Raw genomic sequence first — 27,102 nt, forward strand, 5'->3', positions numbered from 1 at the left:
ATCTTGAATTAATTAATTAATTTTTATTTTTTCTGGTTTGGGGAACTCGGGTCGGCCATGTTGGCCGCGTGTAAGGCGAACGCCCTACTCGCTGTGCTATCGATAGCACAGCGGTAGGGCGTTCGCCTTACACGCGGCCAACATGGCTGACCCGAGTTCGATTCCTCCGCCCCTCTCGGAGAGCCTGGCAAGCTACCGAGAGTATTCAATATGCCAAACACAGTAACAACAAAGTCTCCAATGGAGACGTTACTGGGCCCGCTCGAGCAAATCGACGATCAACGGGAGGGCCTTTACCTTTACCTTTTACCTTACCTGGTTTGGGGACACACCAGGCTGTGTTCAGGGGTTACTCTTGGATCTGCACCCGGGATCTCTCCTGGCAGTGCTTGGGTGACCATATGGAAAGTGAGGAATGGAATCCGGGTCAGCGGCGTACAAGGCAATCGCCCTACCTGCTGCACTATCGCTCTGGTGTTACTTATCACCTTATTCCTCTAGTCAGGAGTGAAAGACTGCCATGCTGTAGGTAGAACAAATTAATGGACCTGGGGAGCCTGATCTAAAGAGGAGACGGATGTGTAAGGGGAACCTGGTACTGGATTCCAGACTCTCCTCTTGGGGCATCTCATCCGATTCAGTTTACTTTTCCTTCTCCAACCTCCTTCCTGCTCTGCTTCCCTGCCACCCAGGCGCTCGGGTCCCAGCACCTCTTCCTCCTCCTCTGGAAGCCTGGGGTCGACCAGGTGGCCGGTGTGTCTCCCCGCCCTTCTCCTGGGGGCCCCGAGTCCAGGACGTTCCTCCGTGTTTATTCTAGACATCCAGGGAAGGCCTGGAGAGCTCAGAGAGTGCTCGGATGCGTCACTCTTCAGGGTAAATTGCAAATCAGAGGAGTGACTCTGCAGAGGTGGAATTTGGGGCGTCGGCCAGCGCCGAGGGGCGGAGCGGGGTCCCGCTGTCAGGTCCGCCAGCAGGTGGCGTTCTGTCTGCGAAGACTGCGGGGTTCCAGTCGGAAAACTTGAACGGGATGTTGCTGCCGGTATTATAGGAGAAAGGCACAGTCTAGCCTCCCCAAACCGAGCTGTTAGCATCTGCGAAGAAGTGGGGAGAAAAGGCAACCGACGTCCCCGCGGATTGGAGGGACTCCAGGATTCAGAGAGCGCGAACCTCCCTGGGGAAGACCTCCATCGGGGTGAGTCCTGAGCAGCGCCCAGAAAAGCATGCTCCGTAGGCTTATTTTTAGGCTTTTGCCCTTGATTAACATTGACCCTGTGGGAGACGGGGAAAGGAGCTGCTTCAACAGTCGGAGGGAGCGCGGGAAAGAAGCCCGGGAAGCCGGTGGCCGGCTCGCCCGGGCTCTCTGCAGCGGGAGGAGCGCGGCTTCGCTCTCGCTAGGGGGCGCTGTCTGGCTTTCGCCCCGGCTCCCCGCTCTGGCGCCGAGCAACCCCTCCCGCCGCAGCGGCCGCTCTACCCCGCCGGCGTGAGCTCTGTGGTTCCGGGCGGAAGTGAGGAGCCGAGCGGAACGGCCTCTGGTGACATTTTCTCCGGGCGGCGCGGACGAGTGAAGGGACTTGGTGGCGGAGGCTGCGGCGGCGCCGCGCTTCGCTTTGGGCCAGGTAGGGCTCTCTGACCGCGACCCCTCTGCTCGCCGCCGCAGGAGAAGGCGGCGGCGACCGTCGCGTCCCGACCCGAGCGCCCGCGGCTGGGGGAGTCGTGCCCCGGAGGTCGTGCGTGCCCCGACGGGGCGCGCGGAGCGGGCGAGGAGGAGGCGCAGGAGCCGGCGCGGAGCGCAGGTGAGGCGGGAAGGGGCCCCGCCGCTCGAGTCCCCGCACCCGGGCTGCCGCTTCCCCGGCCGCGGGGCTTTGCGGGCCTCGGCCGAGGGCTCCGCAGAGTCCCGGCGCCGGGGCTCTGGCTCACCCGCACTCGGTCATTCCCACTAACCGCCCCCCCCCTCGACCCCCTCCCGGCCCAGCAGCCCCCCTTTCCGCCGGCGGGCTGCTGACCCTCGGCGTCCTCTCTGCCCGCCGCCCCCGGACCCCCCGCCCCCCCCCATCCTCCCTGCTTGCTCCGGGGGCTGCTCGGGGGAGGAGACTCCGCAGCCTCCGCGGGCCACCCCGGAGTTGTCTTCGGCGGAACTTTGCAAGCAGCCCCGGCCCCGCGGGCTTGGGGGAAGGCGGCGACGGTGTCCACTCGGCGAGCCGGGGTCTGGCCCGACGCCGGAGAGAGAGAGAGAGAGAGAGAGAGAGAGAGAAAGAGAGACACAGAGAGAAAGAGAGCCAGGGCGGTCGTCCTCGCCTGGAGGAGGACGGAGAGAAGCAGCCGAGGGTCAGCCCCCATAGACACCCCCCCTCCCCAAGCTGTTTCCCTCTGTTCGACTAGCTCAACTCTCTTTAGAAACTGGGCCACGTCCCGTCCCCCGCCCTCCCCCCCCCCCCCCCGCATCCTCCCCAGCTACAGATTTAATCGCCCCCGCCGACTCCTTGCTCTTCCCGGCCGCCCTTGGCCCGGTATTATTTCCCTTAAATGCACCTTGGCGCTGCACGGCGGGGCCCGCAGACCGTCGCGCCATTCATTCTCCCGCCCCGCCTGTCACCGAATGGATAGATGCTCGCCGGCCGCGGGCAGGAAGGTCGGGGCCGCCGCTCCGCTCCGCCCCGCGGGGGTTCCGCGCCCAGCGGTTTATGCTCGGGTGTGCTTTCTCGATTCTAGCCCAAGCCTTTCTTTGCCTCCTGGAGCCCAACACCAAATTCCCCGCTCTCCCTCAAAAGAAAAGAAAAAAAAAAGCCCCGCAGAGCTGGGCCCCCTTTGACTGCAGACACAGCGGGCGGGTGGCCGTGGGGCAGCGCGGGGCTCAGGCGAACAGTTTGCCTCGCTCGCTCTCTCCCCTGCTCTCTCCCCTCGGGAGAGTGGCGGGAGGGAAGCTGTTCACTTCCCCGTGTCGTTTTGCTGATCCTGCAGTCTGGAATCCTGCAGGAAGGCCGTTGCCGTTTGGTTTCACCAGCGTTTTTTTCTGGAGGCATGCTGTTGATAGCTGCTGCCTGATGCCCCGCGGGAGTCGCGCGACATGAACTTTTTTTTTTTTTCTTTTAAGGATGAAGCGCTCTATTTTAGGTCGAGTGGTTTGCCCAATCCAATGCATGCTTGAGTCTCTGCACCGCAGGTGCTCCGTAAACATCAAGTAATGAGTTAGATTTGAACTCAAGAAAGTAAGATGGACCTCTTTACGTTTTCAAGAGGCTACTTTCAAAAAATGAACGCCCCAGCATTCCATTAAGTGAGGAAAATATTTGTTCCATTTTGGGGCCACACCAGCCGTGCTAAGGAGTTACTCCAGGCTCTGCGCTCAGGGCTCACTCCTGGCAGTGCTTAAGGGGACAACATGGGGTGCTGCGGATCGAACCCAGATCCACTGCGTGCAAGGAAAGCACCCTACCTGCTGTACTGTCACTCCGACCCAAGTGAGGAAAATACCTAAAAGCTTTTACTCTAAGTTAGGGTGCTTTTCAGTACTGCAGTAATCTTAAAGCTTTTAAAACATTGTTTTCTTAATGTTAACATATTACAGATGTAAATGTAAACCTAGGAGTATACAATATGACAGGGAGGGAGGAACTTCGAGGTAATTGCATATAAAGGATTAGATAAATAAAATTTCTTAATGGAAAAATATTTCTTAAAAAATTTTTTTTTGGTTGGGGGGGCCACACACGGCAGTGCTCAGGGCTTGCTTCTGGCTCTTTGCACAATGATCAGTCACCCCTGTCAGGATAGGGGGACCGATGGGGTTCTGGGCATCGAACCCAGGTTGGTCTTGTGCAAGGCATTAATGCCTTACCTGCTGTACTATTACTCTGGCCTTTATTTTTTAAAATATTTTAAGAAAAATTGGTGGATTGGCCTTTTGCATCCAAACTTTGTCCATAGTTAGCTTTATATTAAGTTCACAGTGAAGTGATGCGTTTCTTGTTAATTCAATTTATCTTACTCTTAAATGCATTTACGTACATGTCTATATTTTGCTTCATAGCCTTCATGATTATTCCAAGACCTATGTCCTCATTACTGGAAGCTGGGGAATGGTGTGGAATCGGGGAGCTGACCCAGGTCTCCTGCTTGCTTTACATGTGTTCAACCCTCTGAGCCATTTTCAGCCCAAGATTGCCATTTTTTAAGTGGTGTTGATAAGCATATATTTTCTTCCCTGACTAGTTACTTCTCTGCGCTTGTTTAGGCACTCATCTTAGAAAAGATTCTCCACTCTTATATGCTAGAGACTCAAGTGCTGTGTTTCTAATTTTGGTAAAACATCTTAGGTCATCTTGATTTTCCTATAGGTAATCAAGGACATGAAACCAGTATCTATTCAATTGACAGGATTTGAGAAAATCCTTTCAAGTTGGAAAATGCTGTACTTGGGCAGAAGCTCTTTATTCTTAAAACACTAATTTCTTTATTACTTGTCTTTTGCCAGTAATCATCTAATTGCTGGAGGTAAAGTAGTGAATGGATTGACAAGGTCCTAGGGCCCAAAGAATTTATACATTTAGACCCAGAGGTTGAGATGAGGTTCCACATGGGCATTACGGCTAAGGACTTAACAGTGATTTTAAGTGCTTAGGCATGGCCAGTCCTATGAATTCACAAAGGAGGGAAGGGTACACTAAGGTAAAGCCAGATTAAGAAGGTATCTTATTCAGTTAGAATTGCTAATTTCCATCTTTCAGGGGAAACTTCAGGAGGAATATGAAGGATAAGCTTGGCACCCCTTTTGAAGTTACAGAAATATTTTGAGCTCAGTCCTCATGCAAACTAGGCATGTGTACTACTTATGAGACATACATCTCTGGCCCTTGAGCTTTTTCTTTGTGCTTCAGTGAGTAGAAATAGTACTGGCCTTCTTTCTTTATTTTGGGTTGATTCTTGATCATCAGAGTAATTGAATAGTTTTCTGCAGTTGTATAATTACTGTCTTAAATTTAAGTTTGACTATGGTCACAAAACTTTCCTCTGCCTTTCTAGCCCTTGTCTTTAGTTTTACCCACTTCTGCTGGTGTGGGACCCACAGCTGAACTTGAGCAGCAGTGTTGTCTACTTCTGTGCGGGCGGCATCTCTCAGCCACAGTGGTCTTGATGTTCACTCAGTTTCATGCTCGGCCTTCAGGTCTCTGATCACAGCAAAAAGCAGGGGAAACAAAAAAAAATGCAGGGGGAAGCAAAAGCTGGCTGCTTTTCTTTTGTGTTCCTGAACTGCTGGCATAGAAATGTGTGTTGTACATGTGATGCCTGTTTATCATAGCATTAATAGCAACTGGAAATAGTAAATATGATTCCAAAATTCTGTAAAATAGCCATTGTGACTCAGATTCAATAGTCAAATTCAGGATTTGTGGCTTTAATGTGGGGTTGTATAGTTGTATGTTATTTTGGTTTCTGCTTTCTTTCCTGTCTTCTAAAGGAGCTCAGTCTTTCTTTGGGATTACCTAGTGTTGCCTAGGGACTGCTCCTGACTCAGTGCTTGGGGGTCTTTCCTGAGGGCGCTTGGAGGATCATGCTGTACTGCGGCTTGGACCCTTTCCCACTGGCAAAGCAAAAGGTCCAGTCCTTTGAGCTCTTTGCCTAGCTAGGGACCTTCTCCCCCCCCCCCCCCCCCCAGAATTTTACTGAATGAGTGGTTGGTATAAATCAATTACATGACTTTAATTGTTTTGGGGCTACACCTGTTGGTACTTCGGGACTACAAGTGGCTCTGTGCTCAGGGATCACTCCTGGCGATGCTCAGGGGACCATAGGCGGTGCTTTATATCTTGAATTCAGGTTGGGTGTGTGAAAGGCAAGTGACTTATCTGGTGTATTATCTCTCTGGCCTGACTTTATTTAATTTTGAAGCCACTTAGATGAATATTTTTGTGTGATGGTTGATCAAAAGTAGACATCTCTCTGTGGAATTTATGTGAGAGTGTATCAGATAAAACAGTTTCTATCCGAAGAACTCAAGATTTAGGAAACTAGGTGATTTCTCTTTTTTCCCTGCTCTAAAATATTAAGAAAAGTAGGTTTTTTATTTGTTTTGGGGCCACACCCAGCGATGCTCAGAGGTTCTACCTGGCTCTCTCACTCAAGGAATTACTCCTGGTAGTGAGCTGGGAACCATATGGGATGCTGGGGATCATATCTGGGTCAGCTGCATGCAAGGCAAGCACCCTACCCACTGTACTATTGCTCCGACCCAGAAAAGTAGGTTTTGGAGAAAAAAAAAAACGGTATAAAGAAATAACTATAATTTGGAGTGTTCCTTTTCCTTTGTAAAATACTTTTAAGCATGGTATTGAGAAGTAAACTTTTTTTTTTTTTTGGTTTGGGGCCATACCCAGCTGGGGGTGCTCAGAGCTACTGCTGGATCCCTCCTCAGGGGTGCTCCTGGTGGTGCTCAGGATTTATGCAGTGCTGAGGGCTGAACTGATCTCCTGTGTGCAGAGCATGCCCTCAGCCAGGTGAGATCCCTCTTCAGCTCTTTAAAGGTTTTTTAGATTAAGAGAAAAGTGATTGGAGGCTTGGATTTTCTTTCTTTGAACTGCCGGTTCATTTGCAAAATCCTCTTTCCCCTGCATGGAATTAAAGACCATATAATTGTAAAGTAGTTCTGATTGATCTATTTAAATTTAGATACCAGTCCCAGAAATGTGCTTGGGTAATCTAGAAGTTTAAGTGTTCATTCACATTATTAGTAGAATGGAAACAAGATACTGACCATAAGAAGATCAGAAGAAGTTACATTTTATCCAGTTGCTGAAGAATGAAATGAAAAGAAAGAAAAATGAAGCTAACAAAGCAACTAATGATTCCCAGAAGTTATTTTGTTATTTTGTTACAGTCCTTATACATAGAGGAAGGTATTGTTGGAAATAGGGAAGTTGGGTGTGGATAAAACTCAGGGAAAACAGAACTGTTTTCCTTTCTGTATCAAGAACAAAAACCTCATGTAGTTCAGATTTTAAGCAGTATCCTGTCTGCTTTTTTGAACCTTGCGTAAACATATGACTTATTCTTCAATCGATACTTTATCATCTAGGATTTGCCATTGTTTTTCTCTACCCCAGTCCACTAAACAGTTTGCTGTGAGCCCAAGGTCATGGGCAATGAATAGATTTTTGGCAATATTTTAGGGACCTCAGGGCCCAGCATATGATAACTCGTTTTCATGTGAACTATCTTCTGAGTGGAAATCAGAGATCTTGAAGGAAATCTAGAAACCTGTATTATAATTATTCTTGATTTATGCTGCTGGTGCATTTGAAATCTTGGTCCCCCGTTTGCCGTGGTGCATTCTTTACATTTGGTAGCTTCCTTGGTACAGGTTTATTCACAGCCATATTGCTGCACTAGATACATATCATTAGTGGTAGTATCTGCCACTTGAAGCGATTTGAGTAGCCATTATCACTCGTGACCTATATATAGAGCTTGTATCACTGGAGAAAAGGTTGGCTTGCAAATTCAATGCTATTCTTTTCCTGTGGTCGCCTTCTTAATTTATATTTCAGTTCTGGTAGGTCAAACCCTGTTGGCTGCATTAACTTTTGTATTCCCTTTTTATATTCCAGCTTTTGAGGAGTTCATTTTCATGGACCAGAGAGATTGCTCAGTGGCCTCAAAAGCATGCTTTGCATGAGCACTGCCAGGAGTGACCCCTAAGCACCACGAGAATTGGGCAATGGGCTAAAAACCCAAAACAGACAGCTCCCCCCAACCACCCAAAAATACAAAACAAAACCCAAAACCCAAAATAACTTCAGCTTTTGGAACAGAGTGATAGTACAGGTGTTCAGACCAGTTGTCTCTCTGGTACCACCAGCAGTGGTCCCTGAGCACAGAGCCAGGAGTAAGCCCTGAGCTCTGCAACAACAAAAGAATTAACTTCAGGGGCTGGAGCGATGGCACAGCGGGAAGGGGGTTTGCCTTGCATGCGGATGACTCGGGTTCAATTTCCCAGCATCCCATGTCCCCTGAGCACCACCAGGAGTGATTCCTGAGTGCAGAGCCAGGAGTGACACCTGTGCATTGCCAGGTGTGACCCAAAAAGCAAAAAAAAAAAAAAAAGAATTAACTTCAGTTTCTTAGTCATCTTCACTTTCGGCAGGTTTGTGGGTTGTGGGATTGGGCTGTATGCAAGGTATAGGTGTAAGCGCCTTAACCCCTGTACTATTTCTCCAGTCCCACAACTGTTGTTTTGTTTTTGGCTTACACCCCCAGGGCTGTCAGAGCACCAGGGGCATAACCTGGGTGAGATGCTTGCAAGGCTAGTTCCTTACCTGCTGCCCATTCTCTCTGGCTGCAACACACAGCTTCTTTTTCTCAGGAATGACCCGTAGCTGTGATTGGGGAACCATATGTGGTGCCAGGGATTGATCCAGGGTTGGCCGCTTGCCCCGATCAATCCCTGGTAAAGGCAAGCTCCTTACCTCCTGTACTACTGCTCTTCTTCTATACTCTGACAACTTCATTTCCCACACCCTCCACCCGTTTGTCACACCCTGCGATGCTCAGGGGTTACTCCTGGCAGTGCTTGAGGGACCATATGGGATGTTGGGGATAGAAGCTGGCTTGGCCACGTGTAAGGCAAGTGCTCTACCAGCTGTACTATCTTTCCTGCCCCTCAGCTTCAGTTTTGAAAGAAAAAAAATGCCAAGCGACTATTATAATGATGAAATTCTCTAATATTATACTCAATGTTTAGATTTCTCCATTATCTTACAAATGTGTTTTAAAAATTTATTCAGAACAAGAGTCGAGGGCCTTGGCATGTAGCTCAGTGTAGATATATGACTTGTGTGTGAGACCCTGGATTTGATCTCCAGCTCCTGCCCCAATGGAGGAAGAAACAAATAAGGTGGTATGGGGGTAAGGCCCTTGCCTTGCATGTGGTCAACCCCAGTTCGATCCTTCACACTGCATGTAGTCCCCCCAGCAAGCACTTCTAGGAGTGAAACCAGAGCCAGTAGTAGCCATGGAGCACTCCCCTCCCCCAAAGAAACAAATGAAGTAGGCATATTGTTTCATGATCTGTAGGATGTTTCTGATGATTTTTCACTGCTAAATTATTGAAGAAATGGGAGCTTCACCAATTTGAATTTGTTAGTTGTAACCCTGTGGTGGTGTTCAGTGTGTATTTTGTCCCCTGGGTTTCTTGTTAATGAGTTGTTAATGACTTGATCAGATTTAGTTTCTAAATGTGTATTTCTGGTGCAGGAGAGCTAGCACAGGGGTTAAGGTGATTGCCTAACAAGTGGTCAACCTTGGTTGGGGTTTGACCCCCAGTGCCACATATGGTCCTCTGAACATCACCAGGAGTGATTCCTGAGAACAGCGCCAGCAGTATGCCCAGTTGTGGCTCCAATTCTGCACCATCCAGCCCCCCAAAAGTGTATTCTCCTTTTTTATTTTTTCTTTTAAGGGTGGCAAAAGTACGGACAATACTGATACTACTGAGTACCGGCATGGGGCTGGAGTGATAGTATAGCTGGTAAGGCACTTGGCTTGCATGTGACTGGCCTGGTTTTGATCACTAGCATCCTACAGGTTCTGCAAGCACTGCCAGGAGTAATTCCTGAATGCAGAGCCAGGAGTAGCCCTTGAGCATCTCCAGGTGTAGTCCCAAAAAACCAACCAAACCAAACCAAACTCTTGAGAACTTCCATTCGGAAGCAACATATTTGGTTCTCTGTTGTGATGGTAGTATCTTTTGATGCTTATCGCTCAGTTTAATTACTCCTAATTCCAAATTCTAAATATCTTTATTTTTTGGTTTTTGTATACCCAGTGAATGCTCAGTTTTATTCCTAGCTCTGTACTCAAGAATTACTCCTGGCAGTGCTCTCGGAGGACCATATGGGATGCTGGGAATCAAATCCTGGTCGACCTTATGCAAGGTGAGTGCCCTACTCGCTGTACTATCTCTCCAGCCCCTTGAATACCTTTTATGATTCCAGGGTTTTTTTTTTTTTTTGGAAATAAACAGATTTTATTCAGAGGACTTTTAAGGTGTGGAGAGGGAGAGAGTGAGAGAGAGTAATGTACTCAAGAGAGAACACGGGCTTCTCCAAGGGCGGAGAAAGCTTCACACATACCACCATTAGACACGAAAGCATGAAAGTACACATCTCGAGAGGGGAGATGTGGGCGACGCATGTGCTCAGCCACCACATGTGCTCGGACGCATGGGCACAAGCAACATGTGGGCTTGGGGCAGCATATGCGCCATGATTCCAGTTTTGAGTCCAGTTTTTTCCATTTGTTTTGGGCCATACCCAGCAGTCTTGGGAGCTACTCCCTGCTTAGTGCTCTGAGCGATGTTGGAGATTAGGGAGAGGGAAACAGAACTGGGTGGTGCCAGGGATGGAACTTGGGGCTCCGTCATGCCGAGGTTGACCTCCAGTCCTTGACCTGTCTCCCTTTGGCCTCCGATTTGCATCTTCTGCTTTATACCTTGTTTCTAGCCTCGCTGGCCTATATTGACAGCTAAGGGGAGGGAAGAGATGAGTTGTGGATAAATGGGTTTGAAGGTAGAACTGTTTCCACTGGCCTGTAAATCTGCAGGTCTTGTGATTTCAGTCTTAGTCATTGGCTGCTGCTCTGTTCTGCATTATCCCTGCGACAGTGACTGTGTAGTGAACTCTGGGGCCTTTCTCAAGGATTCTAGGCCAGGGAGACTGACCTTGCTGGAGGCTCAGTGTCAAGGTTAAGATACGTAATACTCAGACCCAGCACACTCCAGTGGTCTTCAAAAGAAATTTTTATATAAAGGGCAAAGGATACACATTTTTATACAGATGGGTGCAGAAAGGATGGTGTAGACAACATTAGCACAACTGTAAAATAATAAAGAAAAGTGTATAACATTAATGACAGCAAACAAAAAGCCACATAACCTGGTTGCTTTCTGGAGAGATGGTACAGCAGGTAGGGCATTTGCCTTGCATGTGACTGAGCCCCATCGGGAGTGATCCCTGAGAGCAAACTAGGAGGAAGCCCTAAGCACCCCTAAGTGTGGCCCCGAAAACGGGGGTGGAGGGGGAGAATGGGGGGGGTGGGAGAGCCATTTACAAAAAATAGCGTGTTTCTTTTTAATTGCTTGCTTCATAAAATGCTCTTCCTCTTCCCCCATGTAAGGTTAGCTTTTTCATCTTTTGTTTTTGGGCCACACCTGGTGTCTCAGGGACTACTTCTGATACAGTGTTTAAGGTCCAGTTTGGTGGTGCTGGGATACCATGTGGTGCCAGTGATTGAACTCAGGACTCCTGCATGTAAAGCTCTTTTTCCATTCTCTGCGTTCTCTCCCCTTCCCGTAAAGTTAACTCAGAATTTCTTCGACTTAACTTTCACAGTCACTGCTGTGTTTTTATGCTTGTTTTTGTTTGCTTTAAAAATTCTCTTCTTACAACAGTTGTATTTTCTGATTGTGTACCACTGTCAAAAAAATAAAAGTCAGGTAATAATTGGTGGGTGCTCTCTTTCTTGGATTATTACTTGCCTTGTGTAATTCTCCCCACCATTAGATTGTCACAATATCTATTCTGATAACTAACTTGTATAACACTGGAATCCCTTTAAAGTCTTTTGGAAACAATTGGCTTCACCAGCAGGAAGTAGGCAACAGACGTACAGTATTGTATAAAAACCCAGCTTCATTCTAATTTTATCTTCATAGACTACAATTTGTCTCATGGTCGCTGGTCTGCATGTTCCTTTGTATTTAAAGAACAAGTGAAGCAAAACATCAAAGCACTTTAGTTGGAAATTTTTTGGTAAGTTTTTAGGTGTAGGGTAGGTAGGCAGAGTGTGACAGAATTAAGAGTCACAGCTGATTGTCATGAATTTAAGTCTTGTAACTTGGCCCTTTTCCTAGGGAAGTTACTCTAAAAAAAAAGCAGTCAGTGAAAATGGTGTTTTATATTATTGTTGCCTTGGAGGCAGAAACTTTGATTATTTTTGAGCAAACCACTTTGTTGTTGGTGATCTTTTTTTTTTTTTAAAGTTCTATTCATTTAAAAAGTTTTTTTACAACTCTATAGCGGTAGTCCAGTTACCCTGATTTTTGATTTTTCATTTTTGAGTTATAGCTAATAACTCAAAAATGGTTGACTTTTTAAAAAATATTATTATTTTTATTTGCAAGGCTAGTATTGTATTACAGAGCTAGTGGTTTATTTGTTCTTCTCTCCATTTTTGGTTGTTGTAGTGATAGGTTCTGTGCAGCTGGTCACATCGCTCACTTACATGGTGACAGGGTTCTCTGGGAATTCTGCACATTGGGTTTTGGTGCTTGCTGGAGTGTGGCATCAGTGTGCTCTTTATAGTGCTCTGGAACATTTGGGGGCATCTATGGAAGTTGTGCTTTGGTTTCTGTATTCCCAACGTGTGTTTTCAGGGGGTCAGATTCTCAATTGCAGTGCTCAAATATTTTGTTTGTTGGACACTGGTGACTGCACACTCTGCTGAGTTCAGGTAGTGCTGCTGGGGTCTCTTGGAGCCTTATTGGGGGTAAGACTTGGGTCCCTGCGCTGCTGTCAGGCAGGTGCTCAGCTACAGAGCCATCCCTGGCCCTGTGGCTCTCCTTTCCTCCCTCCTTTCTTTTCTTCTTTCTTTCCTTAGAAACAGAAAAGCTTGGTTGAAAAGCAAAAGAGAAACTCCTCTCATAGCTGGAGAGTTAGTACAATGGGTAGGGTACTTGCCTTGCATGCTGCGGACCTGAGTTCAGTTCCCAGCACCACATATAGTCCCTTGAACCCTGCCAGGAGTGATCTCTGAGCTCAAAGCCAGGAGTAAGCCTTGAACAAAGGCAGGAGCAAGTTCCTGAGCACCACTGGTTGTAACTCTTTCACCCCCAAAAGAAACTCCTTTAGCCAGAGGAATTTAGCACAGGACTAAGATTTGGTTGACTGTTTAACTGTAAGCCAGGAAACAATTTTTGGATTTTGAGGGAACTGGATTTAAAAAAAAAACAACTTAGTATTTGTTTAGACTACAGTGAAACTATTTAAACAATAAATCCTTTTATTAGTAGTATCTTCCCTTCTTAATACAGCCTAGTTTTTTACTATTATGTATTAACCATTTGACTCATCTAAGGCATAACTTTAAATAAGTATTATATGGAAAACCGTACAGTTTTCTGAAAATAGAAAGATGCCAACAAAATGGTTTTATGGTTTTTAAAAAAAGAAATCAGAACACTGGATTTTTTTTTAAAGGGAAAATTGTCAAAGGAGGAGCTTTTTTTTTATCTTAAATGCAAAATGTAGGTAATACCTTGATTTTTGTATATTCTTGAATACAACAAAATTGTGAATTGACTATTTATTTAAACATTAATAGTCTGTGAGCTATATTTAAGCTAGAGTGTGGTTTAGCATTGGCATGTCTTATAGTTGCTATTTTGAAAAGAATGATTTATTTAGGACTGGAGAAATAGTACAGCAGTAAGGCACTTGCCTTATGTGTGCACGACCCAGGTTTGATCTCTGGCACCACATATGGTCCCTGACTGCACCCCTTCAGATGTGATTCCTGAGCACATAGCCAGAAGTCAGAAGTAAGCACTGAACATCACTGGGTGTGACTCTGAAACAACAGCAAAAAAAAAAAAACAAACCACTTCATTTATCAAGTTTTGTATAACTACTTTTATTTAGATGTCTGTGTATTAGGCAAATGATGCTTTTGTAGATAAAGTCAGTGCTGAAGAAAAGGGTAATACTGCGAGTATTTGTCTTTAAAATTTTTTTTGTGGTTTGAAAATTATTAACAGATAAATAGAATTTTAAAAATTTCAAGTTAAAGTACGCAAATGTCCATAAAGTTCTGTTTTAGTGTCATTTGATTTTTAAATAGCATGAAGCTTTTTTGCGGGGCTTGTAGGGGTACACACAAGTGATACTCTGGGGTCACTCCTGGCCAGGGATCAAACCTGGTCTTCCGCGTGCCAAGTTTGAGCTCAAGCCTTTTGAGCCAGATAACAAGACTTCTTATCCAGAGGACCAAGAACAGATGCCTTTTTATTAATAAATATTAAATGTGTTCTTCATTTCTTCAGATATTAAGTGTGTACTATGTTGGGTATTTTTCTAGGTCCTGCGGACATAGTAATCAATAAAGTCTCTGCCATCTTGTATATTTTGTGAAGTAGGCAAACTGAACACATAAATAAGTGAAGGAAATAATTTTAGATAACTTCTTAAAAAATAGAGATTAATGGGGTGTGGGTGAGAGAAGAGACATTTGGACATTTAGGAAAGGCCTTTCAAAGGTGAGTTTGAATTGAAAAATTACATATAATAGAGCCAAGAGCAGAGGGAATTCTTTCCTGCTGTGGGAACAGCAAGTACAGCATCACCTCCTGAGTCAGAATAGCTCTTGATATGTTGGAGTATTTAGAGCCTAATGAGGCAGGATGATGCTGAGGATGAGATTTGAGTCATACATAGGGTCTTAAAAAATTCAACTCTTGGAGCTGGAGAAAAAATTATTTTGTGCTTGATCACCTGCATTACATGCTCCTCAGGGACCTGGCTTAGTAGATACTGAGTACCACAGGGTGTGGACTGAAAGCCACCCTCCTCAAACAAAACAAAGCAGAACAAAACCTAAAACAAACCAAAAAACCACTTTCAGTCCGGAAGTGGGAACTGGAGGTTATAGGAAGGGATAGTCTGGTCACCTCCATCACTGGGAAGTGCAGCTGAGTCTTGACGTATGGAGGGGGCAACCCAACTTTAAATCACAAACTTGATGTGCATTGGAAGCGTATTTTAAAGGGGGTCTTATTAAATTCTTATGTGATTTGTTTCTGTTTTGGGGCCACCCACGGGGGTCAGGGGCTGCTCCCTACCTCAGTGCTTGGGGACCTGGCTGTGCTCAGTGAAATGTGTGGTGCCAGGGACCAGGCCTCACTCTGGCCCCCGAAACCTTGTCTTTTCAGCGCATAGCCTAATTGAGCTCCTGTCAAGGTTTAGATGTTCAGAACTTCTATTTTGGTTAAAGGAGGCTCTTTGTGTAGTATTCGCTAGCCTTAGGCCAAGAGGCTAGTTGCAAGTTCAGAAGCTGTTTTAAATATATCTAAATATAACTGGCCACTGACCTACATATTCTTTTCTTAGAAGTGAGATTATGCATTTCAGGTTAACTATGATCAATAATTATAAAAATAATTAAAATGTTCCAAAAACCCAAATAGAATTGTTTAGTTAACAGTCGGTGTCGATAGACCCCTTGTTCTTTGTATGTTTGTTTTTTGTTTTCAAGTCTGTTAGATATGAAGTAAAGCGTGCTTCAGTTTCTTCTTTAAATTACTAATGACTGGAGAAGAGGGCCCCATCTTTACATGTGTGTTTTTAAAAGCAGAAGTAAAGTTTAGCAAGTCAAGTTTCACTGCCCTTTGTCCACTTATTCACACACTGCTGCCTTCCTGTGAGGTCTGAAAAGATACTGGCAACCAGGGTTTCCTCTGTGCTGTGCCCCTCGCCCCCATGAACTGGTTTAGCAGAATATCACTCAATGTTATAGTGTATATGTGATCACATGCTTACTTTTTTTTCTTTTTAAAAATTTATTTTATTTTTTAAATCACTGTGAGATAGAGCATTACAAAATTGTTCATGATCGCGTTTCAGTCTTACAGTGTTCCAACACCCATCCCTCCACCAGTGTAATTTTTCAGCACCAGTGTCCCCAGTTTTCCTCATACCCCTTCAAGCCACCCCCAACCCAGCCTGCATCCATGACAGGTACCTCTTTTCTTTCTTTTCTCTTTCTCTTTCTCTCTCTCTTTTTGGGCATTATGGTTTGCAATACAGGTGCTGAAAGGTTATCATGTCTATACCTTTACCTGCTTTCAGCACACAGCAGAAACACCATCTGCACTTCTATGTTCATTGCGGCACTGTTCGCAGTAGCCAGAGCTGGAAACAAGCCTGAATACCCAAGAACAGACATAAAGATAAAGAAACTATGGTATACCTACACAACGGAATACCACACAGCTGTTAGGAAAACTGAGGTCATGAAATTTGCCTATAACTGAATAGACTTGGCGAGTATCATGCTGAGTGAAATGAGTCAGGAGAGGAACAGGTATGAAATGACTGCCTTTATTTGTGGATATATTAAAAAAAAAGGCATGACACTAATATCCAATGCCAGGAGGACTGGTCAGTGGTTGGTCAGTGGTGTGGGAGATGGATAATAGTTAAGATAGAGGAGGAGATCCATTATAACAATACTAGTTGGAAATGATCATTCTGGAAAAGAACTAAGTGTTGAAAGCACATGCTTACTTTTAAAAATGGAAATTATGCTTTTTTTCCCCCCTCAGTGCTGGGGATCAAACTACACATGTATGGACTCTTCCCACCTCTTGTGTCTGTTAAGTTCCTTTTTCATTTTATTTTTTGTGGGAAGGAGTTGGGTCACACTTGGGTGTGCAGGGCTTACTTTTGGCTCGATGCTCAGGGATCACTTTTGGTGATGCTTGGGAGGAGACTGTGTGCAGTTCTGGGGAACAAATTGGGGCTGATGGGGTGCAAGGCACCTTAACCCCTGACTACCTGTCTCTCTGACCCACCTTTACACATGTGTTTTTAAAAAGCAGAAGTAAAATTTAGGTTGTAAAGTTTAATACGTTTAACTGTGGTAAGTCCAGTGTACAAATGATTTCTGACCTGAATTGCCATAGGAGCTTATTTGGTATTATCTGGAAACTGTTTATTCTCTGTGTCCTGGCTCTGTACTGCTTCATTTTATGCCAGGCTTCTCTCGAAGGTAAAGTTTGCCCCCACCAGTCTTAAACTAACATGTTTCTTCATCACTTAAAAAAATCCTGCTTGAGAGATTGGAGAGCTAGTGCTGCGGATAGGGTGTTTGCCTTCACGTGTTGAGCTCGTTCTATCCCCAGCACCCTAAATGGCCGCGAGAGCCCACCAGGTGTGACCCATCAGTACAGAGCCAGTAGTATGCCCTGAGCACTGCCCCAGTGTGGCCCCCAGACAAAAGAGAACAAAAAATACTACTTCACTGGGCTGGAGTGATAGCACAGTGGTAGGGCATTTGCCTTGTGCACAGCTGGCCTGGCCAAGCCGGGTTTGATTCTTCCGCCCCTCTCAGAGAGCCCAGCAAGCTACCGAGATTATCTCGCCCGCATGCAAAGCCTGGCAAGCTACCTGTGACGTATTCAATATGCCAAACACCAGTAACAACAAGTCTCATGATGGAGACGTTACTGGGCTCACTCAAGCAAATCGATGAATAACGGGAGAACCATGACCGTGACTGGTAAAAGTAATGTGACATATGCAAATATTGATTTGTGATTTGAAATGTGTTACGATGCAGTTGTACTTTTTAGAAGAGTTTGAATTTCCTGTGTTACGCCTTATATTAGTTTGGTAGTTATGTTACTATTGATGAGGTCATTATTGATAAATTATTACAACTCAAGTTTACATCAGGCTTTGCTGAGAAATATCAAACAAACTGCTGTGATGAACAGAGGATGCTTTTGTTAGTTTTGATAGATATCCACCATCAGGAATTTTAACAGTACGGTTCCTTTGTCCCAGACCTTCCTCTCTACTTCTATGTTCCTTCCTGGTAACAGCTGTTTTTTTCTTTTTATTTACTTGCTTGTTCGGGGACTGCATTCAGTGGTGTTTGGGGAGTACTCCTGGCTCTGTGCTTGAGGATCACTCCTAGTGGTCCTGGGTGGGAGAATGTCATGTGGTACCAGATACTGAACCTGGATCTCCTGCGGGCAAAGTATATGCTTAGCTTACTGAGCTGTCTTTCTGACGCTGATGATAAAAACAAGAACAAAATCCTATTTTAATGGACTTAAATATTTTAGAGTGGTCAAATTCAGCACAAAAGTGAGTAGCAGGTACAGAGAGCTCTTCTTATACACTCTTTACCCACCCAGTGCAGTGTACTCCCATTTGTCATCATTGCCTGCTCTGGTGGTACATTTGCCAAGGAACCTACAGTGATATATGAGCCAAAGTCCGTAGTTAACGTTAAGACGTCGTATAGCTCACGAATCCAGATTTATAATGACATTTGTCTACCATTATGGTATCACACAAAGTAGTTTCATTGCCCTAAAATACCCTCTTGTGTTCTGTCTGTCCTTCCTTCCCTCATCCCCTGGCAACCACTGATCTTTTTATTATCTATTCAGTTTTATCTTTTCCAGAATGCCATATAGTTAAAACCATACAGTCTGGTACATTTTTCAGATTGACGTCTTTCACTTAATAATATGAATTTAAATTCTGCCCCTCCCTTCCTTTCCTGGGTGATAGCTCATTTCTTTTTAGTGCTGAATAATGTCACGTTGCTTGGATGTACTGATTTATTTATCCATGCACCCACTGAAGGACATCTTGGTTGCTTTTGGTTGATGGCAGTTTGTCCTTTTGCATGTTTGACAGGAAATCACAATATTAAAACAAAATCATAGTAGAAGCATCCTTCTCTTGACTTTACTACTGCCATCAGTAGCAGATGTTTTCTTGAGTACCTCATTATATGGGGGCATAGTGCTGGATAGGGCAGACTGGCGACTGGGGCGTGGGGAAGTAATTGGTCTCTGGAGTCCTTGGAGTCTGACTTTCCAGTATTGTTTTTTGAGTCCATACACATTCACAAATTGAGTTCGGATACCATAATTGTCCACCGTCAGACAGCATACATTCAAAGAACATTTTAATTTTTTAAAATTTTTTATACTTGATGGGCTGGAGCGATAGCACAGCAGTAGGGCCTTGTGCACAGCTGGCCCAGCTGAGCCTGGTTCAATACCTCCGCCCCTCTCAGAGAGCCCAGCAAGCTACTGAGAGTATCTCGCACGCATGGCAAAGCCTGGCAAGCTACCTGTGACATATTCAATATGCCAAACACAGTAACAACAAGTCTCATGATGGAGATGTTACTGGGCCCGCTTGAGCAAATCGATGAACAACAGGAGGACAGTGCTACAGTGCATTATACTTGGGGTTTTGAGCTATAACTGGTGGTGTAGGGGGATTAGCTCGCAGCATTTCCACATGCCCGCTTATGCACCCCATCCCTGTAGGCCATCTCCCTGCCACTCAAGAACTTTTTTGTTTTGGGGCCACAGCTGGTGGGGCTCAGTGTTTACTCCTGGCCCTGCACTCAGGGATCATGCCTTGCCAGGCTTGGGGACCAGAGGGGTGCTGGGGATTGAACTCGGATTGGCCACATGCAAGGTGAGCACCTTTCCTGTTGTACCATCTTTGTCTCCTCAAGGGACTTAAAAAAAACAGAAAAGACTGATGCGATTTTCTATGAAAAATCCATTAAGAGAAAGCTTGTGGTCCTGGGGACTGGACGCAGATGTGCATGCCAATATTTGCTTTACTGCTGATACATCCTAGTTTATTGCAGCTTTAAAAAAGCTGTAATTTTGGGGGTATGGTGCCGCCAGCAGGTCAATCTGTACCTGTGAGGCGAGAGCATCAGTAGCCTGATGGCGCCTTCAGACTTCCAGATACCCCAAAATTGCTTCTGTACCTTTGGCCGGGCCCCAAAAACTTGGGGCAAAGTTTACCAAGAAAGTAAGGGGCCAGAAGTTAGGTATGTGGGAGACACACCCACAAACCACCTCTGGCTATATAATTGGAGGCATGACCTCTCTGGTTCCTGATTGAACTGCTTAATGGCTATGATCCACAGACTCAGAAACAAATCTTGTAACCCAACGGCTTTTGGCAGAAATGCATCCAGTCCCTGCAGTAGGTTACAGGTGCTGGACTACCCCAGGTGGGAATAGGTTTCGTGCTTTGGCCTGTTCCCCCTGGTGGCCCAGTGGCCGCCATCCTCCAGAGGACACTGGACAGTCAGGTTTGGGCCTGCAGTGAGGAGACACGTGGGGCCTCACAGGATGAGGTTGGAGCCGGCCCTTCCCTCCCCGTCCCAACAAGACTCCAAATTGTCACCCACAAACGGCCTCTCTGGCTCCTGTTCAAGCTGCTTAAGGGCCATGGTCCCAGAGACTCAGAAACAAATCTCGGAACTCAGCGGCTTTTGGCAGAAATGTGTCAGGACCCCACAGTAGGTTACTTTCGCCAAGCCAACCCAGGGGGGGAAAGGATGATGTCCCTCCACCTGCTCCCCCTTGGCAGCCGCCATCCTTCAGAGGCCATTGGACAGTCAGGTTTGGGCCCTCAGTGATGAGATGTGGGGCATCATGGGATGGGAGTGGAGCCGGCCCTTTCCTCCCTGTCCCAGCAAGACCCTGAATCACCGCCCACAAACAGCCTCTCTGGCTCCTGATCAAGCTGCTTAATGGCCATGATCCAAGAGACACAGAAACAAATCTCAGAAACCAGCAGGTTTTGGTAGAAATCCCTCCAGATTCAATTGTTAAAATTTCGGAATTTCAAAATTGCTCGGCCACTACTGCATCCGCGGCATCATATGTTATTCATAACCAGCAATAGAAAACAAATTGTCTACTGTTGCCTTTTCAGCAGATCTGAGTGTTGGGGTAAAATCCCAAATAATAGTGGTGGGTCTGGTGTCAAAATATTGAATGTAATCAAAGTAGAGAGTAATGTGGAAATCATCTGCCCCACAGGTAGGGGGAGGGTGTGGGATGGGGGTATACTGGGGTTTTTGAGGGTGGAGAATGGGCACTGGTGAAGGTACAGGTGTTTCATTGTATGACCGAGACTTAAACCCGAAAGCTTTGTAACTGCTCTTACGGTGATTCAATAAATAAAATTAAAAAAATTGGAAAAAAAAAGGTGCAATTTTGAAACTGTGCCTGTTTGTAAGGTGGGGAAATAGTTTCATTTTTTTCATTTCATCATCCTGTTATTCGTCAATTGCCTCGAGCAGGCCCCAGTAACGTCTCTTTCATCCTAGCCCTGAGATTATATTCAAGGCTCTTTAGGAGAATGAGACCCATCATTGTTACTGGTATTTGGCATATTTGGTACGCCATGAGGAGTTTGCCAGACTCTGCCCTGTGGGCAGGCTACATTCGATAGCCTGCAAGTTTGTCCAAAGTAGGAATGAGATAATAAGATGTCATAAAAAAGATGTCCTGATAAGATGTAGCGCGGCCGCGAATGCGGCCATGCGGTTCCGGGAGCTGGATTTTATAGTCTCTGAGTCTTGGCCGTTGATGGGATTACACGGCGCCGGGGGCCAGGTGGTGGGTGTGACCCCCGCCTACTGGAATTTGAAGGATTTGGGTGGAGGATGCTCAACTCCAATCCGAGTAGGCTTGGAGATCTCGGCCCCGGAACCCGCGTGGATTTGTCCCTCTGCTAGTACCTTCATGTGTGCGGAGAGTGGTCTCAGCATGGTGGTGGCTGGTCCTGGAGGTCTTCGGCTGCCGGAGCCCTGGTCGGGGCGGGGAGGAAAGCTCAACCCGCTCCCCTCCAACGGGACTGTTGGGGGTGGATTATACATTTATATGTCTATCTGTTTTTTCTGGCAATTAAAGTGTGCTTGGTTTTAATAATGTTCCTGTTTATGCCTGTAAATGTATGTTGTATCTATGCATATCAATCAGTTTGTTACAGTATAGCCAGAGAGTGAATAATTGGCAGTTATTATTTTTTTTGGCAGTTATTTTTTATAAAAATTTAAGATTACTACCAAAATGAATGCCCCTGGACTGGGTGCATGCTTTGCAGACAGGAAGTTTGTATTTGATCCATGGCAGTATTTTTTTTGTTGTTTTTTTTTTTTTTTTGCGGGGGGGTTTCCTCTTCTTCCCTCTCTCGCTTCCCCCTTGCTCCCTCAAGCATGCAGGGCAAAGGCGCCACCACTGAGCCTCACTCCTAGCCCCTCTTCTTTTCTCCCTTTCTCATTTAAGGACTGTGACAGTCCACTCTGTTAGTACAGAAAATGGTCCTGATTCCCTTGAATTGAAATTGTTCTAACTCCCTCTTTTATGTGAAGTTTTGTAAGGAGGTCTCCTGTGCTTTAGACCCAAACATTAAATCTTAATGCTTGCTCAGTATTTCTTTGCATGTCTCAAAAGTTATTTTATATTTCATGTACTGTGTCTGATAAAAAGATTTTTATATCCCTTTTCCTTCTTTATTCACTGCATGTATCCTTCATGTTTTCTAGATTCAAAATCTGAATAAAAAAAAATTGGTCTTGCCTTCCTTCCTTCCTTTTGTGTTCCCTGTATTCATTTTCGATTTCTCTGATCTTGTCACATCTCTCTGTTGCCACTGTTATCATTCCAGGGCTGTTGTATCTTTCCCCTCCTTTCCTCCTTTCTTTTTTTCTCTTGGTGGAGGTGGGGGAAGGTGCTTCAGGACTACTCCTGGCTTTGTGGTCTGGGTTGCTCGTGGGGTGCTCAGGAGTCCATGTGCTGTGTGTGTCTTGGGCTCTGCTCTCTGAGCATTCTCTCTGGTCTTTGCCTTGCCTTTGAATTGATCCAGTGTTTACTTTGAGCTCTCTTTCCACCCAGTTTCTAATATGCAACCAGACTGTGATCTATTTGGAACAGAGATAAACTTAAACCCATATCTTCTTCCCCTATTTTATTATTATTTGGGGGACATCTCCTAGGCAGTGCCTAGAGGGCCAGAGGGGCACATCTGGTGATCCTTGGCCTGATGCTGTGTGGGGCTTCTCTGGCCAAGTTCAGGGACCGAGGGTGCTGGGAGTGGAATCTGGGGCCTCTGCATGTCAAGTGTGTACCCCAGCTCTGTGAGCCTCTGCCCAATTTCTTCCCCTATAAAATGATGGATTCCTGCTATTCTTTGTGGAAACCTCCTAGGTTTTCTTGGCTGTGTTATAATCCTCTTATTTTCATCCTTTTGAAGCTTCCAGCAGACCTTTTTTCTGTTGGACGTACCATGACAGTACATTTATATATTTTTGTGTGATTATTTGATAACCTCTATCTTAGACTGTAAGTTCAATCAGGAAGAAACTATTTCTCAATAGCTGACTCTTAGTACTAAGTAAATATGTGTTATTTGCTTGAATGAGTCCAGGAGTCTTTGGTTTAGGAGAAGTCACTTGTTCTTGGAAGTGAAGAGAATATAAAGATAAAAAAAGTCATTTCTAGAAATTTGATTTGTTATGTATTAGTTGCTTTAAGTGAATTAAAAGTAAGAATTCAACCAATTCACAGCATTTCAAAATCTCTTCTAGCTATAGAATTTTTTTGTTCATTTTGTTTTGGGGCCACACCGGGCAGTGCTCAGGACTGATTCCTGGGTCTGATTCCTGAGTCTGTCTTTGTTTAGGGCTCATTCCTGGCAGGACTTGGTACTGTGGCATCAAACCCATGTTGGTCAGGGGCAAGCAAGCCCCTTACCTGCTATACCATCTCTCCGGCCCTGGAACATTTTAAATAATTTTAGTTTTGGCACTGTATCTGAGGAGGTATGGGGGTCACTCTTGAGTGCGTAGGCGGACCATGTGGTGTTGGAAATCAAAGTGGGATCTCCCATATATGTGGCATGAATGCTACCCCTTTGACCTATCTCCCTGCCTCACTAGATCTTCAGTTGTGGTCAAAACCAGTTGTGATTAGCAGTGAATATTGGGGAACTACCAAAGTTGTTACAATAGTTCAAGCCATGGACTTGCTTGATAGATTGTACTTGAGCAGAGAAATAAAAAGATGTAAAGAATATTTGCATCACCAAATTGTTGATAGTACTTGGTAACCCAGTGAGATTTTGTGATACGCCTTTAAATGTGGAAATGGTATCAAGCTCATTTGTCTTAAGAGGAAGAACACTTATTTTTTTCTTTCGGAGGGGGCACAATCAAGAGCACTCCTGGCTCTGTGCTTAGGGGCCACACCTGATAGTACTGAGGGGACCATCTGCAGTGCTGGGATCTGAGCCAGAGCCATGACCCTGCGCAGCTGCCTGCTAGGCAGGTGTAGTCACCCTTGTGCTAGATTTTCAGCCCAAGAGAGGATAAGTTTTAATATTTTTAAAAAATGTGCTTAGCAGTATATTTGAGATAGCCTAATTAGAATGTGAAGGGGGCACTTCATCATTTAGGTTAAGAGATTATTTGGAAGAACCTTTTGGGCTAGAGAGAAGAATTTGGGAGCTAGGAATGACATCACCTAGAACTAAAAATAAGAGAAAAGAGAGCCTAGGATTGGGCTACAAAGACCTAAATTTAACAAGAGGAGAAGAATGAGTCAACAAAGGAGATATAATTAGCTTGAATCGGAGAAAGGAGGAAAAACTAGGATAGTGTGAGGCTATAGAAATCCACGAAGAGGATTTTTTTGGGAAGGAGGGAATGGTTAACTATATATTAGATAGTGCAGAGAGAGGTGAGAGGTAAGGACTAAACTAGGGATAATGGGTTTGGGGCCAAAAGGTAATGGTGGCCGAGGAAAACTTCAGGTGGAATGATGGGAAAATAGACTGCTCTGGGTTGAGCCATAGGAGATGGAGAATCAGAGATACTGATCACAGACGTTCTTAATTGACAGTAGAAGTAAAAGGAGGGAAGCAAAGAGTTGTGCTTGTTTTTGTTGTGACATTATTTTTGGTGTTAATTTTGTTATTTTTTTTCCTTTTAATTCAGAAGAAATTTTATTTAAAAGTGTCAAGAGGGACTGGAGGTACAGTGGGTCGGGCATTTGCCTTGCACTTGGTCAACCTGGGTTTGATATCTGACATCCTATATGGTCCTCTGAGCCTTGCTAGGAGAGATTCCTGAGTGCAGAGCCAGGAGTAAGACCTGAGCACCCCTGGGTGTGCAGAGAGAGAAAGAAAGAGAACTCACACAGTAGCATTTTGTTGTTCTAGGGGTAACCCTTGGCAATGTAGGGTGATGCTGGGACTTAGCTGAGTCCTTGACACATGCTGACCACATGCTCTGCCACTGAGTCATACCCCCAGCTTCTGATTGTATCTTGCAGAGCAGAAATTTTTAATTTTATAAAGTCTGCTTATCATTTTTGTTACGGTCGTGATTTTGGTGTCAAATCTAAAAACTCATATCTAATCTAAGGTCGCCTTTTTTTTTCTCATTTCAACTAGAAATTTCATAGTCTTGCATTTATATATATATCTATAGTTTTGCTTTTATACATTTGCATATATGGCTCATTTTGAGTTAATTTTGTAAAAGCCATATGATCTCATTCCCCCCCCCCCCCCCCATTGAGTGTTCAGTTGTTTTATAACCATTTGTTGAGTTTACTCTTTGATTGCTTTGACTCTTGTCAAAGGTCAGTTGGCTGTGTTTGCTTGGGCTGATTCTAGACGTTGTTTTGCTCCATTGATAGAAGTAGTTTAGTGATTACTGTAGTATTGAGGTTGGGAGATGCCAGTTCTCTTTTAGCCTTTAATATTATGTTAACTATTCTGAGTCTTTCTGCCTTCCATATAAACGTTAGGATCAGCATGTCAGTATCTATAAAATAACTAGCTTATACTTTAGTTAGGAGCACGTTGAATCCATGGGTCAAGTTGGAAAGAATTGGCATCTCACCAGTAGTATTCTAATCTATAATAGTTCCCCATTTATTTGTATAATATAACAGGCAAAATTGATCAGTGGCAGTAGACACAGATAATGACTTAGAGGACTTTAGGGAGGTTTCTGGGATTTGGGGAATGTTTTGTATCTATATCATCATTGCATGCAAATGTTTATTAAAAATTCGAGTTGCAGCGCTGGGAAATGGTGGGATGAGCATCACTGGGAGTGACCCCTTCAAAAACCAGTCAATTAACAGCTGCTGGAGAGATAATTTAGGGGAAGGTGCTTTCTTTACATTGGCTGATCTGCTTCCCTCCCTGGCACCATATATGGTCCCCTGAGCACTCCCAGGAGTGATCCATGAGTGCAGAACCAGGAGTGACCCCCAAACAGAAACCAACAGAAAAACAGTTCCCCAAAGTTTGTTGTTACAGATTTTTAATTGAGCAGGTTAGTGGGTAAAAAAAATTAAATACTGGTTCCAGAGAGGTAGTACAGCGGGAAAGCCCTTGCCCCGCATGCAGCTTAACCGGGTTCGATCCTTGGTATCCCATATAGTCCTCAGAGCACCATTAGGAGTAATCCTGAGTGCAGAGCCAAGAGTAACTCCTGAGCTTTGTTGGATGTGGTCCCCTGTAAATAATCTAAGTACTGTGCTGGAGGTGTGGCATTAACTGCTTGCATGTATATCTTGTGTGTGTTTGTGTGTTTGTGGCAGTCACAGCAGCAGTGTTTCCAGGTCACCTCCCAGCCCTGTACCCGGGACTGGGGCCGGGCATCACTCTGGTGCAGTGCAGGAGATGAGTCCAGCCCTCCCTGCAAAGCATATGCTTAATTCTCTGAGCTCTTTGGCTCCTGCTTGCTTATCAACAATTCTAAGGTTGTGATGTAGTACAACATAGATTCAGGAATTTAAGCAATTAGAGTGCTCCATTTTACCAAGTATAGAGCAAGGTCTTGCCAAGAAGTAGCATGGAATGAGTTCTTGTGTCAGCTTGTGGTTTCAACGGAAAGATACCTGTAGCAACACTATGCTGGTGACAGCAAGTGATTTCAGTGGCAGTTGTCTTGTCAGGAAGGACTGCAACAGTTTCAGTTCGAACTGGGTTTAGTGGTATTAATGGGGTATAATTAGTGGCACTTGTTACTCACATGGAATAGAACTGAAAGATGTAAATGGTTATGTTTCTTGTCTCGAGTACTGAAAGATTTTATATTACTACATCAGGATCCTAAGGAGAGGGTAGTATTAGGTAGGACCCCATTAATCATGATTCTTTCTCACAGTTTTAAGTTTTTAGGAAGTGGTTAACCACCTTAACAATATACTGTGAAAAGGAAGACTTTCTTCTGTGGGTACCTTTATCTCCATCCCAAGATAACTTCTTTCCTTAATGCTGCCGGTTCACATCTTTAAAAATGTCAGACTCTTCTTTGTTCTGTGCTTTCTTCCTGGATGAGCTGATACATTCAGCCACCACTTATACTTCTGATGTGTTTTTATATATTTTTTGTCTCTGCCTATGTCTTTAAGGTATTATCTAGTCCAAATCAAAGTTAATTATTTCCCTTTTACTCTTTCAGAAGTCCACATCT

At 44.9% G+C, this 27,102-nt stretch overlaps 1 protein-coding gene across 4 annotated transcripts in view; it reads left to right on the forward strand.

Moving 5' to 3' along the window:
* The first annotated feature begins 1,008 nt into the window (after positions 1-1,008).
* Positions 1,009-27,102, forward strand: part of ARK2N (arkadia (RNF111) N-terminal like PKA signaling regulator 2N) — an 89,781-nt gene continuing 63,687 nt past the window's right edge. For 2 of the 4 annotated variants that reach the window (XM_056138078.1, XM_056138081.1), the window contains exon 1: positions 1,513-1,793. The gene's annotated coding sequence lies outside the window, so the exon portion shown is untranslated. Of the gene's footprint in view, positions 1,193-1,499; positions 1,794-27,102 lie in introns of those variants that run through there. The other 2 variants (XM_056138080.1, XM_056138079.1) reach the window with 2 other exon arrangements.

This window comes from Sorex fumeus, unplaced genomic scaffold (assembly GCF_029834395.1).
Source record: "Sorex fumeus unplaced genomic scaffold, SorFum_2.1 ptg000128l, whole genome shotgun sequence".
Classification (NCBI taxonomy): domain Eukaryota; kingdom Metazoa; phylum Chordata; class Mammalia; order Eulipotyphla; family Soricidae; genus Sorex; species Sorex fumeus.